This window comes from Bombus affinis, chromosome 2, assembly GCF_024516045.1.
Source record: "Bombus affinis isolate iyBomAffi1 chromosome 2, iyBomAffi1.2, whole genome shotgun sequence".
NCBI lineage: Eukaryota > Metazoa > Arthropoda > Insecta > Hymenoptera > Apidae > Bombus > Bombus affinis.
This window is the reverse complement of record NC_066345.1, coordinates 4,391,034-4,406,332: the sequence shown is the minus strand read 5'-3', so window position 1 is coordinate 4,406,332 and position 15,299 is coordinate 4,391,034. Positions and strand designations below refer to the sequence as shown.

The 15,299-nt window shown below is 34.2% G+C and overlaps 1 protein-coding gene across 7 annotated transcripts in view; it reads right to left on the bottom strand.

Annotated features, from left to right (window-relative positions):
• The window catches only part of LOC126929033 (uncharacterized), a 194,311-nt gene that overhangs the window by 152,860 nt on the left and 26,152 nt on the right, over nt 1–15,299 (bottom strand). The gene's annotated exons all lie outside the window — the stretch shown is intronic.

Here is a 15,299-nt window from a genome sequence, read left to right as displayed (position 1 = left end):
ACTATTTTCTCGCAGGAAATAAAAATTTGTTACATCTATTTGAATTAATAATAGTGAAATTTCTCGAGTTAAATTCATGTCCTTACCGGGGTTGGGCAACTACAAATAAAGGCGATGTGACAATTTGACATAATGAATCACTTTAACTGTCTTAGTATTTTTATTTTAGAAATGACACAGGGAGAGCAGTTCTATTGTGCGTTAATATATATATATATATATATATAGACTGCGACGATTGAATAATTAAATATATTTATTTTCATGCAATATACATGCCACTATTTTTATATATATATATACGTATAATATAATCATAAAAGATTATAAAACCTTATGAGATCGCATTATAAAAATAGTGACATGTATATTGCATGAAAATAAACATATTTAATTATTCAATCATCACAATCTTCCGTGTCTTACATAATTATACTGGTGATAGCTAATTAAACGTGGCAAATGTTATTAATGGCATGTTGCACGGAGACGTGTACATTTACATATACACGTAGCAATGATATCGGTTTAAAGTCACGCAAAATCGTCACGGTGCACGGTAATTTCAAGTATCAGTGTACGTGGACATTCCCGTGAGGAATCGTCGAAAATAACATAGTTTTCCACCTAGATATCATCAAAGGTAAACGGACGCGTGGATGAGGTAATTTACAGGTGCGAAATAAAAATAGGACGTACTGCGTGAGGTATAGAGATTTTAAAACGCTTGGAGCTTGTTGCGAGTTCTTTTAAGCTGCGGTATCGCCTGCGGCGCCCTTTTTTCTCGCCTGTTATCGTGTCTCGTAGCTTTTGTTACTTTTTCAAAGACGGTACGGTGTGCGTTATTCAGGAAATGGCAATAAAAGGAGCGCATTGATTTCGATAGAATGGGTGCGCGATGTCTATCTGGAAACGAAACAAGGACGCGATAGAGCCAACTAGAAAAAGTTCTAATACGGCGCAGCTGACGTTGGCCTTTATTTGGCCAACCTTACAAAGTCTATGCACGGTTCTAAGTATGATAATAGGAAAAACGTGGTTCTCTTAGCGCCCATTGTCTAATCATCCGAGCAGTCGAACTCGCGCTCGTGTAATTTTTTCTCCTCCAGCGACAATGTTAATTTTAAAGGACTCGGTATGCGTTTTATTAGACTTTGTACGTCAATAAGAACGTGCAGTGGCTGGTGAAATTTATTTTTATGAATGATGTATTAGGAATATGTTGAAAATTTGTACGAATATATAATGTTACACGAAACATGTTGAATTTCATTAACACTGTAACGAGCAGTAGTTGTAATGCGGATTTTCATCCGTTTATGGAATATTTTGAAGACAAAAATGCACATGATATATGAAAATCCATAAAACGAAATATAATAGTCATTATAGTTTCCAACAGACCGAACGAATTTCAATTTGTTTCATTTATTTAATTGTGACCATGAAAACATAATATTAGTATCTGTAATTCTATTGGTAAAATTCGAAAATGTAGGTATAGTTTATATTTATTATTATTTGTTATTATATACAATTTATTTTGTGCAAACATATATTTAGCGAAAAATTTGCTTTACACGAATGTAGACATAACGAAGATTGTTTACTTGAAATCAACTTAAAATAAGTTAAGAGCAAGATTATAATCCAACTAAGACTATATAAGAATACAAAAAATTAGAACGTAAACGAGATTATGTAGACTGTAGCAACTGCATAAGATGATTTTTCTAGACACATTAGACCATAAGGGTGTATCTTAAATTCTTGATATTAACGACGGTAGTTAATTGTAGAGAAAATTACAGGCTGCACGGTTCTTCGAAAAAGTAGGGCATCGTCAATTTACGGTATAAGACGTTACCTTTTGTACGCAAATAAAAGTAGATCTCTTCCGTCGCGTTTCTTAAGTTTAAATAAAATCTCCAGAGTATTAAAGCCGAAGTCAGCGCGCGCATTTGCTCCGCTCTATTTCATTATTAAATCCTTGTAACGCAAGAGAATATCTACATTCATGATTCAAGAACGTCGAGCCAGCTTCCATCGAAAACACGATTTAGTTGCTTAACCTTTTCAAAAAATACGAACTATATTTTAAAAAAGGGAAAGGGGATAAGCGTTAGGACGACAGTTTTAAAATCGAGTAAAGTTTTCAACGCGTAGATTACGTACACGATGCTGTGTCAGAGATGGAATGGTTAAAAATGAGAAAATGTCATTGACGTTGAGAAACTTATTGATGACGTAGTTTGCATCTCGTATCAAACGTCCCACGTCAGATCGTTAGTCCCAACGTGCGACGTAATTCCGCTAAGCCTGACCTACCACGAGATAGGCAGATATTTCTAAAACCAATGAATGAACGATCGATAAGGTGGGCTGACGGGTTGAAAGATCCAGTGATTCCGAAAATTGCTAAAGGAAGAAAGTTAAATCAAGCTGAAGCGGTAAGCCTGGTCTCATCCTTTCTTATTAAACCTATGGAACATGTATAACGATTCAAACGATTCGAAATTCGATATATGTAGCAGCTTTAAAATTTAAAGTCGGCCAATCTACGAGACGCTATTAACAACGCTTCTTGTTACAAGTTATGCCTCTATTTCCCTTGTATTCTTTTTCTCGTTACTTTTTGGTATTTGATAATATATTCTTGCGACTTTCGTTCTATGCAGCTCCGTAGGATTGAAACAAGACTGTAATTGAATAAATTAAATTTTGGTAAATGCTGGTACAAGTAAGGAACTGTTGATGAAGAAAGATGAAGCGTGACTCTGAAACGTCGTTAAAATAAAAGCTACATCATTCAACGTCCTATTGCTACGGAATTTCCTTTATTTTTGGGATAAAGAACCAGAACCGATTGAAGCCTTTTACTTTAATCGGAAATTAAGAGTTAAAAATCCAATGAATATGTCCATATAAAATAGAACGATATAGCAACAATTAGAAAAAATTTTCAAAATGTAATTTTCAAAATGTAACATAATGTTATTACTAAAAATGAAGTAAAAGTATCAGTTTTTTTTAACGAAGATTATAACGATAGTATTCCTGTAAAATATGAAAATTCCAAGAAACGCGAGATTAATAAAAGTTCCTCTCTTTGAATTCCATCAAATAAACCACATTATTTCCATATGATTTTCAAACAAAAGTGTATTTGAAACTGTGAGCTTAATTATCGTAGGATTTATGTATTAAAAAATCTTTTATTATTGATATTGCATTAAAAATGTTCTCTGGAATATTGCGAAGCTTAAAAACAATACATTGTTCTATATGGAAAATATGGAAGATTATTACCACATTTAGTAACGATGTTTGAAATTTGTTTCGCGCAAGAACGTGTAATATATAATTCATGATTAATCGGATTCACGAAATCGATGATCAGAAATCCTATTTCATTTTCCTTTGCGACACGTAACGCTAAATATACCACCGATCGTAATCGGATCCATACGATCAAATGAATCAGTTTTTCTTTTTTCATATCTGATTCAACATAATACTCTTTTCTGTTAAGAGAAGAGGCAAATTTATATACAAGTTTCGAGAATTATGTAAAAAGAATCGAGACACCGATGAATCGACGACTATACTAGAATTTCAAGTAGAGTGCCTAAAAATAAACCAGAATTTCATCGTTCGTAACACGCCTACTTGGAAATCTCACCAACCACCCACCCTCTATCTATTTTATTAATTTTCCATTCCCTGTTTTCCCGGTTTAACGCGAAAGCAGATAAGAGCCAAGGACTATAAAAGTGTCTCGTTCAAAATCAAAGCCCTGTGATATTTTCTGAATATATCTATAGAATATGTATGTGGATGTGTATAGTGGTTGCTGTTGAATTGGCAGGCCGTATTTCTCTGCGGCATGTTATCGAAAGTAAAACAGCGTGTAAATTTACAGAAATATGCATGTATCGTAAATTCTTTTATGCCGTAAGTAAAAGTTGTATTATTACAACGATTATTGTAAGTTAAAAGTCGTAGTATTTTTATTAGACATTTCTTCAATTTGTATCAATCATAAACATGTGTTTTGCATCTAAGGTACATTCAAACGATCAATACCGTTGCCAATATTAATTATTTATTTACGTATTTATTTATGAGTTTAGCTTAAGGTGTTTCCAGTGACCATAAAGTCACCAACGACTACCAAACAAAATGAAAAGAAAAAAGAAACATAATTTTTAATTACTTGCTTGAAACATTAAATAATACCTAGTTGCATGGAATCGAGTAGATTTATCTGTTTAAAAATCTCATTTCGGCTTTGACATTAAAATATGCTACATGGTAATGACGACGTTGGCGATCCAATCGCAACAACATCAAAATCCAACGAGAAATCAGGACGTGATTGTTTTGTTATTAAATGTTCATGGGTTAGTCTACAACGTGATAATCCGGGTAAGGGTAGCTTTATTTTTTCTGGTTTGTATTGGAACGTTCGATTCTTATGGTCTTGTCAATATTATTGTCAATATTGAGGGATGTCAACATTGTCGTACGTAAGAGATCCTCTAGCCGATCAATGGGCCGAGTTTAAACCAAGCTCATTTAAACACTTTAAAGCATGTTTATTTTTATTCTCGTATTAATTTTAATAACTCATTTTAATATTCATGTGGAGCCAACAGACGCAAAGACAGCGTCGTCTGTGGACATACCTTATCTGATAAGTTCAGAACAACACGTTAGTATTGTTAACACGTCTAAGAAAATAATAATTAATTACCTAATTTAGGTAACAAATAAAAAGGTAAATTTGACTGAAATTGGAAACGAATTGCAGAACCTTCGTCTTGAGGTAAATACATTGAAGACGAAGGCTGATGAAATAGAGATATTATGGTAAAAACTTGCCAACATAAATAAAAACATTAGATTTTTGCAGAAAGAAATAGCGTTAAAAGTAACCGTCAGAATATGGAAGGCGATGGCGACGTGGTTAACGTAGTTGGGCTACAAACATGCCAGGACTCTGGTTCGAATCCTCGCCTGTGTGTTGTAAGTCTGTCTCCAATTTTTCAGGATGGCTCTTGCTTACTTGAACAAAGCTCAGCTCGGGATGAGAGGAGGGAAAAAAGGAGAACCAATCGTAGACAAAAAAAAACAACGGTTGCCAAGCGAAAAAAGTGAGAAAATCCCCGAAACAAAAAACATGAAAGGGAGGGGAAAAACGTAGTCGTGTAGGATTTTCTCCAAAATCGTCCTGTGGATCCTTCATAATACGAAGCTTGAAAAATTCAGTATAAAAATTTATATTCGCGATGATATTCTACATAAAAAATAATGACAATATTTGTGTATATTGTCAGTACAATATTAAAAATCTTGAATATTGACAATAACATTGATCGTTTAAACGAGACGAATGTGAGAAAGTTATTTCATTTGCAATGCAAGAATAAAATAACGTTTTTATATTTCCTGCGCATGATTTACTTTGATTAATTCTAAGCAATGAAGCAGCAAAAATGGAACATGAAAGTATTTATATATAAAATATTACGTGAGATTTATTAATCACAATAATTTCATTGGTGAAATAAACATTATTTCAAAATTTATATCATCTGTACATCTTTATTCATCAAACATTTATTCGTTTTTCTTATCCGTTACGTTCCATTGCTTGTATTCCTATTTATTTAATTTGTATAATTGCTATTCATCTCCAGTTGAACTTGCATCATCATTTGAAAATGCTTCTACAATAACAAAGTAATATACACAGTGTCTAACAATAATTTCTAATTTCACTGGTAATTACAATGAATATTTATTTAAGTCTTTCAAAGGGACAACTTAATAAACGTTTATCCAAAATGTTTATCAGATATAGAAGAGAACCCTTTTCCCAAGTAATTCCAATTTTCTCTGTTACTTATCTTATCAAATTGTAACTGGTTCAACTGGTTCAATGAATGGTAAATTCCAGAGAACGATAAACAAACAGTCACTTTGTATAAGGGCTCGCAGGATACTATAAACAGCTACTACTATTTGTTTCGCTAATCTTCGTACAATTCGAAACAGTCACGTCGAAAATAACCTTCGCTCTTCACGCTGTAAATCATATCGCGGCGCGAGATTTAGAAAATAAATTCCGCTGGCAATCGCGCTAAGAAAACAAATTGTACCCTTTGTTTCGTGAAAGTTCGTGTAACATCGCGTGCAAACATAGCGCAATTTTCTCAGTCGTACGTAACAACAAAGCTTTTAAAGGCATCGCGAAATATCCTCGTACTTTATATTCTACTTTCCTTGATACGTACGGCGTTAATCAACGAACGATCAATGAGTTGCAAATGCCAATAGAAAGCGTACTATCTGCGAGCCGAAAGCAAACAGAAATAAAGCGCGGTATAATCCTTGCGACGTATAATTTTGTAAAAGGCGTAAGGGAGCGCGCGTGCCATCACACGAAAACTCGTCAGATCCTTCGAATGAAACTCGTGGGTGTTAAAACCTTCGATCGAGCTTGCTGACCGAGATGTTACAAGGACGGTGTTCCGCAGCTGCAGCTGCGGACTAGCCATGCATATAAAGATGCAAACGTGGAAGGAAGTAGCGCGAGCGCGCATTAAGATAATTATTCAGCGCCGTTGGGAAAATGCTGTAAAGCCGATTGTCTTCGTGCACACCCTTGGCTATTTTAATTAAGTTTCTCGGCCAATTAAGCGGTAATTTTTTACGCAGCAAGATTTCCAAATAGCTGCGCCGAATAAACGTTCATTGTTCATCATCGAGAATATTTTTGTGCCGACGTTATGGATAATTGTTTGGATACCAGTAATGGTAACGGGATTCGTTAAAGCAATTTCGATCATATGGTGAGTAAAAAATTTCATAATCGTGATATGATTCGTCATAGTAATTTTCAGCATTTTTTAAATAAAAAGTTTCACAATGATAATAAGATTCGTTGAAGTAATTTTGAGCACTTCATACATTAGGAATTTCGTAATGGCGTTATGATATGTTAAAGTAATTTCGAGCACATTCTATCGGGTTGGCAACTAAGTGATTGCGGAGTTTGTCAATACTACCTAATGGCAAAATCCGCAATCACTTAGTTGCCAATCCAATAAATAAGAAATTTCTCTGTATTAGATATGCAGAGTGGACCAGTTAAATGGAGTCACCGTAAATTTAATTATTCTAAATTTTGAGATTTTATATCCTTATTTATCGTTACATGAAAGCTTCTTAAACCAAAGTTGGGCTATTTCGAAAAACGCATGTCATTGTGGAAAGAATCTTTCTCAAGGTCCTATATTTATCATATACCAGTCGATGCGCTTTTTATTCTCTGTATAAAAGTATTAAGACGATGTCGCAAAAAGAGTTATCTTAAGAAATGTTTTTTCTGCTGTTATATGTCTCAGTAAAATCTTGAAAAGGTTTTTTATACGACAATGAACAAGATAGATATTTGCCATGCCATTTAGCTGCCCCACGCTGTATAAAGAATTCAATAAATTGAATATATTCGTCAGTTTAATAAAGCGTGATTTGTGGAATTTAATTGTAATTTAAAAAGTTCACCGTAATATTTCTAATGGCAATTTGAAGATGAATATTGATTTCAACTCGATGAAAATTCGTATTTTAGAGTACTTCAACTCTGTTAACGAACGAAAAGTAATTAATTTTTCGATTAATTAATTACACTAAATCGTTCTCGTAAATTAAGAGATATTAGAATACAATATTTTCCGCTTTATGGTACTTTTGCAATTATCGGGTTTTTATCTGGTACTTTTCTTTATCGAGTACTAAATCTATAGCAAATACTCTAAAGAATATCAATCGATATCGAGAATCTTGTTAGGATTCTTATTATTCCGGGCAAGTAAAACGAACAAAACCCGTAAAAGCAATTTCTTCAAACCTCTCCATCGATTAAGCAACTGTAAAAAAAATAAAATCATCACTGTCTATGAAAATATTCAAACATTTACAACGTAAATGTTAAAATAAAATATCGATATGTACTAAGATTATGTGTACGTATGTGTACATAAACTAGAAAAATTTAATGTATATAAATAATGACATTTTTAGGTACGTTAAACAGAACTGTAGCATGCATTACGATTTACTCGACGTCATATAATGCTGAAAGAAAAAGTAGTAAATAAATAACAATATTTATTTGATTTAACAATATGACATTTATTATTAATACAAAGAAAATTATTGATACATTCGACTGTCAGCAATTAATTAGTAGAAAGAATAATGTAAGTGATATTGGAACATAAATTTATTATCGATACTTTTTCAATTAATCATCCTCCTCCTTTCACTTTACTAATCTCCTACGCACAGTACCTTCTCCTTTTCGTATTATATTAATTAATGTCTCGCTGACAGCTGATTGAGTATCGTCTTACTCGGATAATATTTCAGATTCTGAACTTTGGTTATTTTTAACATAATATTTTCTAGTCATCCTTTTACTTCAACCTATAAGAATTCAGACCAGTTCACTTATTTTTTACTTATTTAGGAATTTACTTAGTTGGAAGTTTGAAGTTGTTTGAAGACATGTTTTGTAATAACCATTTCCTAGTATCCTCTTTAAGATTTTTTACAGAATTTAATTTCTTCTTTCTAAATTTTCTTTCAAAATATGCAAATAAACATTTTAATCTGTTGATTTGATCGGTTCTCAAATATCCCAGAGCAACAAATTATATTTTCCTCCATGTTTATACACATGTTGGTGTATAACAGTATTCCAAAATTTGTTATTCTTGATAATGTATATTATCTAGCAAACTTGATACACTTATTCCTTAGTCGCGTTAATAAAGGATTTGTTTCCCGATTATAGGGTCGCCCGTAATCCACATCGCGAATCGTTTGAAAGGGCTTTCATATTATAATCAACTTCAATCGTTTCTACCAATCACGGGACACTTGTTCGAGTATTACGCTTTAGTGTTCATAAAATATCATGGTTACGACACAAGTTTTATTTTTGTAGTCGTTCCGAATATTTTTGGTGTTCAATGGAACCGGTTTCGCTATTTCAAAATCAACAAGCTGCGGACGAATTTTGCGCCATTCGCACAATTTTTCTAAGCGATTGACCGCCTTTTCTCAATTTTACAATTTTATGACAGATTATAATCGCGATTTATACAAAATAGTTGCACGTTTTTCTTGCATATTTGTAAACAAAGAAATAATTTGTACAAGCGAAAATAAGTTGCAAATAACTTGTACGTACATATTCACCTCTGCAGTAGTTAGAATCTTCCTGAAGATGTTGCCGAATTTTAAATGCTATACCGGGACGTTACATTATTCTGTTTCTTTAATTTAATTGTTGACAAGCGAATGTAAATCATTCTCATTTATACAAATAGAAAATATTTGTATTTCTTCTGTAATAATTTAATTAATAATTCCATAATGATCCAATTAATAATCCGAAATAATTTTCAAATTATCAAAAGGCAGGCTGCGAAAGAACTTCAAATATTTATACCCAAACCTAAGCCAGATTCGTCTAACAAATAATAAAGTAATTTAGATCGAAAACAGGCTTTGTCTTTCTGCATGTTTAACTATCGAAGATGTTCGTTCTATCGACTTCGTTGAGTTGCCAGTTCAAAGAGTCGAGTTCTTCATGAACAGAAAATATCATTTTAATAAAATGATCTTATCGCGAACTCTGAAATATCAGTCACTCGAAACTGTTTTTCCAATAGTTCAATGAAAAACCGATATTACTTTCTCATCAAGCCAACGTATCGTATTTGCAATTATCTGTGTAAAAACTGACATTGTTCAATTGATGTTGGTTCAAATTGATCTTTCTGCAGGGCCGGCGTGACCTTTTACAGGGCCGGCGTGACCTTTTACAGGGCCAACGTGACCTTTTACAGGGCCGGCGTGATCTTTTACAGGGCCAGGTTCAAAAATTTTACGGGACCTGAATACGCATTGAAATCCTACACTTAAATTTTACAACGAGGAATTATTTATTTAGAAATGCTGTTGCATATTATGTATTTTTTGTGAGCAGCTTTTTAAACAAATCCAAGTAATATTTTTTCGCATGCATAATACGCTTTGAAGGGGCAAAAAATTCGATGAAAATAGAAAATCTGTAATCATGTATGACTTTTGCAAAAAACTATTGATGTAGTTTAATTTCTCTAAAAAGTACATTTCTCTGAAAGCGCCTGGATTTTTTTTATCTAAAGTAGTTTCCAGGATATGAGGATTTTACGGAGTTACACTGAACTTTCATTATTTTTCTCACTCCTTTAAGCTGAATCATCGCTACTAAAAAAATGTCTTGTATCTGTTAATGGTATCGTCATTCTGTAAAAAGTTAATCAAAATCGGTATTTTTAATTGGATAATTTTCGTAGATCGCGGGGCCTCTCAAAACGCGGAGCCGGGTTCCGGCGAACCTGCCTTGCACCGGCCCTGTCTTTTTGTATCGACTTTCATCTCTGCAGTTACAGGTTAGCATCTTTGCCACGTGTCTCAGCACAAGCGTGCTTCGTCAACTGGTTTCTGCGACTATTTCCATATTCGCGACGAACGCCAGGGCACGTTCTGAGTATCTGAAAGAATCTGTAGCGGCACATGCATCTTAGGACCTTTCGATTCGAAGACACCTCGCGTAGTTGTTTTGCCACAGAGGATTAACACTGTACGACGTACATAATGCAATAAACAAACTCTGGACAAAGCAATTTCGCTGCTACGTGCAACCTACAACGGGCGACAAGTTCAAACCTTTCCGTACGCCCCTCGACCAGTATAAATAGACGACCATGTCCTCCAGACACAGTGAGTAGTGCGAATGAATATCAGTATCGAGTCAGTAAGTCAGTATAACGAATCAGTCTAACGAATCAGCATAACGATTAGTATCGGTACCGCAGCATTGCGCAATCACATAACGAATATGATCAAGCGAGCAATGTTTGCGATTAACTTTGTATTCTACAGTTTAAAATACCTGTAAATACAGTTAATTAAATCAACTCGTCTCGTTATTACTTTAACCAACAACACGTCACACCGTCCACTACAAATCGACCAGACATTTGTAGGATGCTCTCAGAGCATTCGGATGTTCGATTTCCGATAGCAACGATCGTCAAACGGCGGACGAGCGCTCTATACTTTCGTTTTACTGGATTTTCCTAAAGTAAGCAGAGTTGCTTTAAACGCAGCGTAACGCAGATTGTTGTCTGCGAGCGAGACATGGTACCACGCGAGTTGCGTCCGTTTTAAATTCCATTAGCAGAAGGAACAAGCAGAAGGAAAATTCTCTGAAAGCTGGCGCGCAACTGGTACATTTGTCATTGTCGTCCGGGGGCCTAGTAGCTTCGCTGTCGCTGTAAATGTTTGTTCATGCTGAACAAACTGGGTCGAACGAGTAACAACGCCGTCGAAATTCTCCGCGGAATTACCAACTGTTCCGCTCTTTCTCCTTTTCCTACCTTTTTCTGCCGCCTGTACGAAGAAGCTTCGATGGACATCGTGACCGTGGTAGGGTAACGTGGACAAAGAGAATTCGGCCCATGTCGCGAGCTGGCTCCATGCCGAGGAAACCGTGGAACGCGGCATACAATTTCGATCCAACGATCACGGCCAGAATGCATCACAGCGAGCACCGTGTGCAACGCGTCGTTCCTCTACATCATACGTCGAGTTCCTGTGATAGGGGCGCGTTAGCCTCCGGATGATGAGATGCCGAGGGAAATACGGATTGATATTCGAATAAAATCCTCTTCGGAGATATCCGGACGTGTAATATTTCAGGGAAACTTTAAAGCACTCTGCGTCTCCCATATTTCTTACTTTCCTGCCAGGTTCTTATTTTTTGTTCTTTTTTATTTCTTTAGCGACACGACGTACAAACAAGACAAATTTACGACCTCGTGATTTACAGCAGGTACCTCTTTGTAGGTTTTTACGTCATTGAGAAATGTTATTCTGTTTATGAAATTTGAAACGAATCAATTAGAAAAAAAATTGGCTGAGAAGAAGGTAGAAAAAGTTCCGCGTAGATCTTGCAGCTGCTTCGTATTCAATTTTGTTTAATTACATCGTTGTTTAATACAACGAATTAATGAGATCTTCTGTAGGTTTCTACGTTGCTGAGAAATGTCATTCCATTTATGAAATTTAAAAAGAATCGATTAGAAAAAGAATTGGCTAAGAAGAACGTAGGAAAAGTTCTGCGTCAATTTTGGAGCAGCTTCGTATCCAATTTTATTTAATTTGAAATAATACAACGAATTAATGAGATCTTCTGTAGGTTTCTACGTTGTTGAGAAATGTCATTCCATTTATGAAACTTAAAAAGAATCGATTAGAAAAAGAATTGGCTAAGAAGAACGTAGGAAAAGTTCTGCGTCAATTTTGGAGCAGCTTCGTATCTAATTTTGTTTAATTAGAAATAATGCAACGAATTAATGAGATCTTCTGTAGATTTCTACGTTGTTGAGAAATGTCATTCCATTTATGAAATTTAAAAAGAATCGATTAGAAAAAGAATTGGCTAAGAAGAACGTAGGAAAAGTTCTGCGTCAATTTTGGAGCAGCTTCGTATCTAATTTTGTTTAATTAGAAATAATACAACGAATTAATGAGATCTTCTGTAGATTTCTACGTTGTTGAGAAATGTCATTCCATTTATGAAACTTAAAAAGAATCGATTAGAAAAAGAATTGGCTAAGAAGAAGGTAGGAAAAGTTCTGCGTCAATTTTGGAGCAGCTTCGTATCTAATTTTGTTTAATTAGAAATAATACAACGAATTAATGAGATCTTCTGTAGGTTTCTATGTTGTTGAGAAATGTCATTCCATTTATGAAATTTGAAAAGAATCGATTAGAAAAAGAATTGGCTAAGAAGAACGTAGGAAAAGTTCTGCGTCAATTTTGGAGCAGCTTCGTATCCAATTTTATTTAATTAGAAATAATACAACGAATTAATGAGATCTTCTGTAGGTTTCTACGTTGCTGAGAAATGTCATTCCATTTATGAAATTTCAAAGCAATCGATCAATGGATTGAAAAAAAGATAGGAAAGTTCTGCGTAAATTTTATTTTTTGATATAACGTACTAATAAAAAAAACAAGCGATTAAATCGAATTTATCTGGATCAACTTCGAGTGCAAAAAGCGAGATGAATGCAGTCTACGATTTACATAAGGTATTTCCCAGTAGATTTTCATATCGTTGAAAAGTGTCGTTCCATTTACGAAATTTGAAAGCAATCGATCAATGGATTGAGAAGAAGATGGGAAAAGTTCTGCGTCAATTTTGTAGCAGTTTTATGTTCGATAGACAATATAACGTATTAATAAAAAAAACAAGCGATTAAATCGAATTCATCTGGAGCAACTTCGAGTGCAGAAAGCGAGATGAATACACTTGACGATTTAAAGAAGATATTTCCCTGTAGATTTTCATATCGTTGAAGTGTCGTTCCATTTACGAAATTTGAAAAGAATCGATCAATAAATTGAGAAGAAGGTAGGCAAAGTTCTGCGTAAATGTAAATTTTGTACAAGATCTATAGTCAATTTTGTTTAAAACGAAACAATAATTATTCCATTTATAAAATGCTTAAAAAATCGACCAATCAATTTGGATCAAGAAGATGGCAAAAGTTCGTTATCCATATTCGATAATTCTCTTTAATTCACACATTTTGATCCATCATCGAACGTTCCAAGATCGATGAATAGATCCTATCGATCCGCAAAAAGGATTATAAGATAGCGTTACAACAAGATAACAAGACTCTGCGACGGAATATTTTGTCCAAAAATCCAATTTCTTTTCTCTTTTAAGCAAACGCTCTAGTCGACTTTCCTGCAGTATCCTTGAACCCTTGCCTCGTTATTAAATAAGCAATTTTCAGCTAAAACATCAAAATGTAAAGTCACGCGAGGCACCGTGAATTATCCCGGATACCTCGTGTCTACTTGTATCGTCCGCAGGAAAATGCCGAGCAACGTAGATAATTTTACCTTCACTCGTTCCTATTTAGCGTTTCAAATTATTTTTATCAAGAAACAAAATGGTTTCCTTGATGACAATTATATATCAGAATCTCACAGTGCGTAGTCGGCGTATTATAAATTGACAAAATGTGAACATTAATTGCGTTATCTCGTGTTATCGCGAGACAGGGAAACTTCTATCGCGATTTAAATAGTCGAAGCTTATTTCTACGTATGAAAAATAATTGATATCTTTCAAGTTATCTTACAATCTTATTTCCAAAGTCATTTACTTATTTATTATTTATATCATATATCGCTCCTTAACAGTGACGGTGCCATAAATAAACAAAGTCGATTTTATTTTTCTGTATATCACAAACTTCATAGGTCACAGTTCTCTCAGCGCGCACAACAGTATATTTTTACCTTAATTTCGCGTTAATTTTACACAACAGAATAGATAGAACGAAGAGACGAATAGAATAAAACAAGCACAAAATTATTTAATCTTGTAGTATGTAATATTGAATACAAGTAATGAGATTTTGGAAAACTACAGGTGTCGTCAATTATACACGGAATAAATAGAACGAAGAGACGAATAGAATAAAACAAGCACAAAATTGTTTAATTTTTAAGTGTATAATATTGAGTAGAAATAACGAGATTTTGGAAAACTACAGGTGTCAAATAACGAAGAAACTTCTGTTCTTTCTCTTCTTGTTAGTAGCAGTATAGTTGGTAAAGTAAGGCGCGATAAAGTAGAAGAGTAACATTCCATTCATCAAAATAGTAAATTTCATATGCAATTACTGATCTGATCTTAATTGATCTGACCGATATCGTATTTTTATATCGTATTTTTTAACACTGTTATTTTTCACTAAAGAAATTGTAATTAACCAGGTTTTCTTAACGAAATGCGAATGAAATCGACGCCACGAACGCAGCGTGTGATGTTTTCTGAAATAGATCGTGGACCTCCCAGAAAGACATTTACGTATATAGATCGCCATAACGTGCCTCCATAAAATACTAAAGTCACGTCTAAAGAAGAAAACGACATTTTGAAATGTAAATATTTCTTTCTCCCTCTGATACACGAACCATAGCACAGGGATACTTCCATAAGAGTCGTTTAATTTCTGTCAAATTTTTATTCTGATTGTATTTAAAACATCTGCATGAGCAACGAGATAGAAGTGGAAGAGTATCACGGACCAATTATCATAAGAGTCGTTTAGCTGGCGCTTATTATCTCGGATTAAAACGATTTC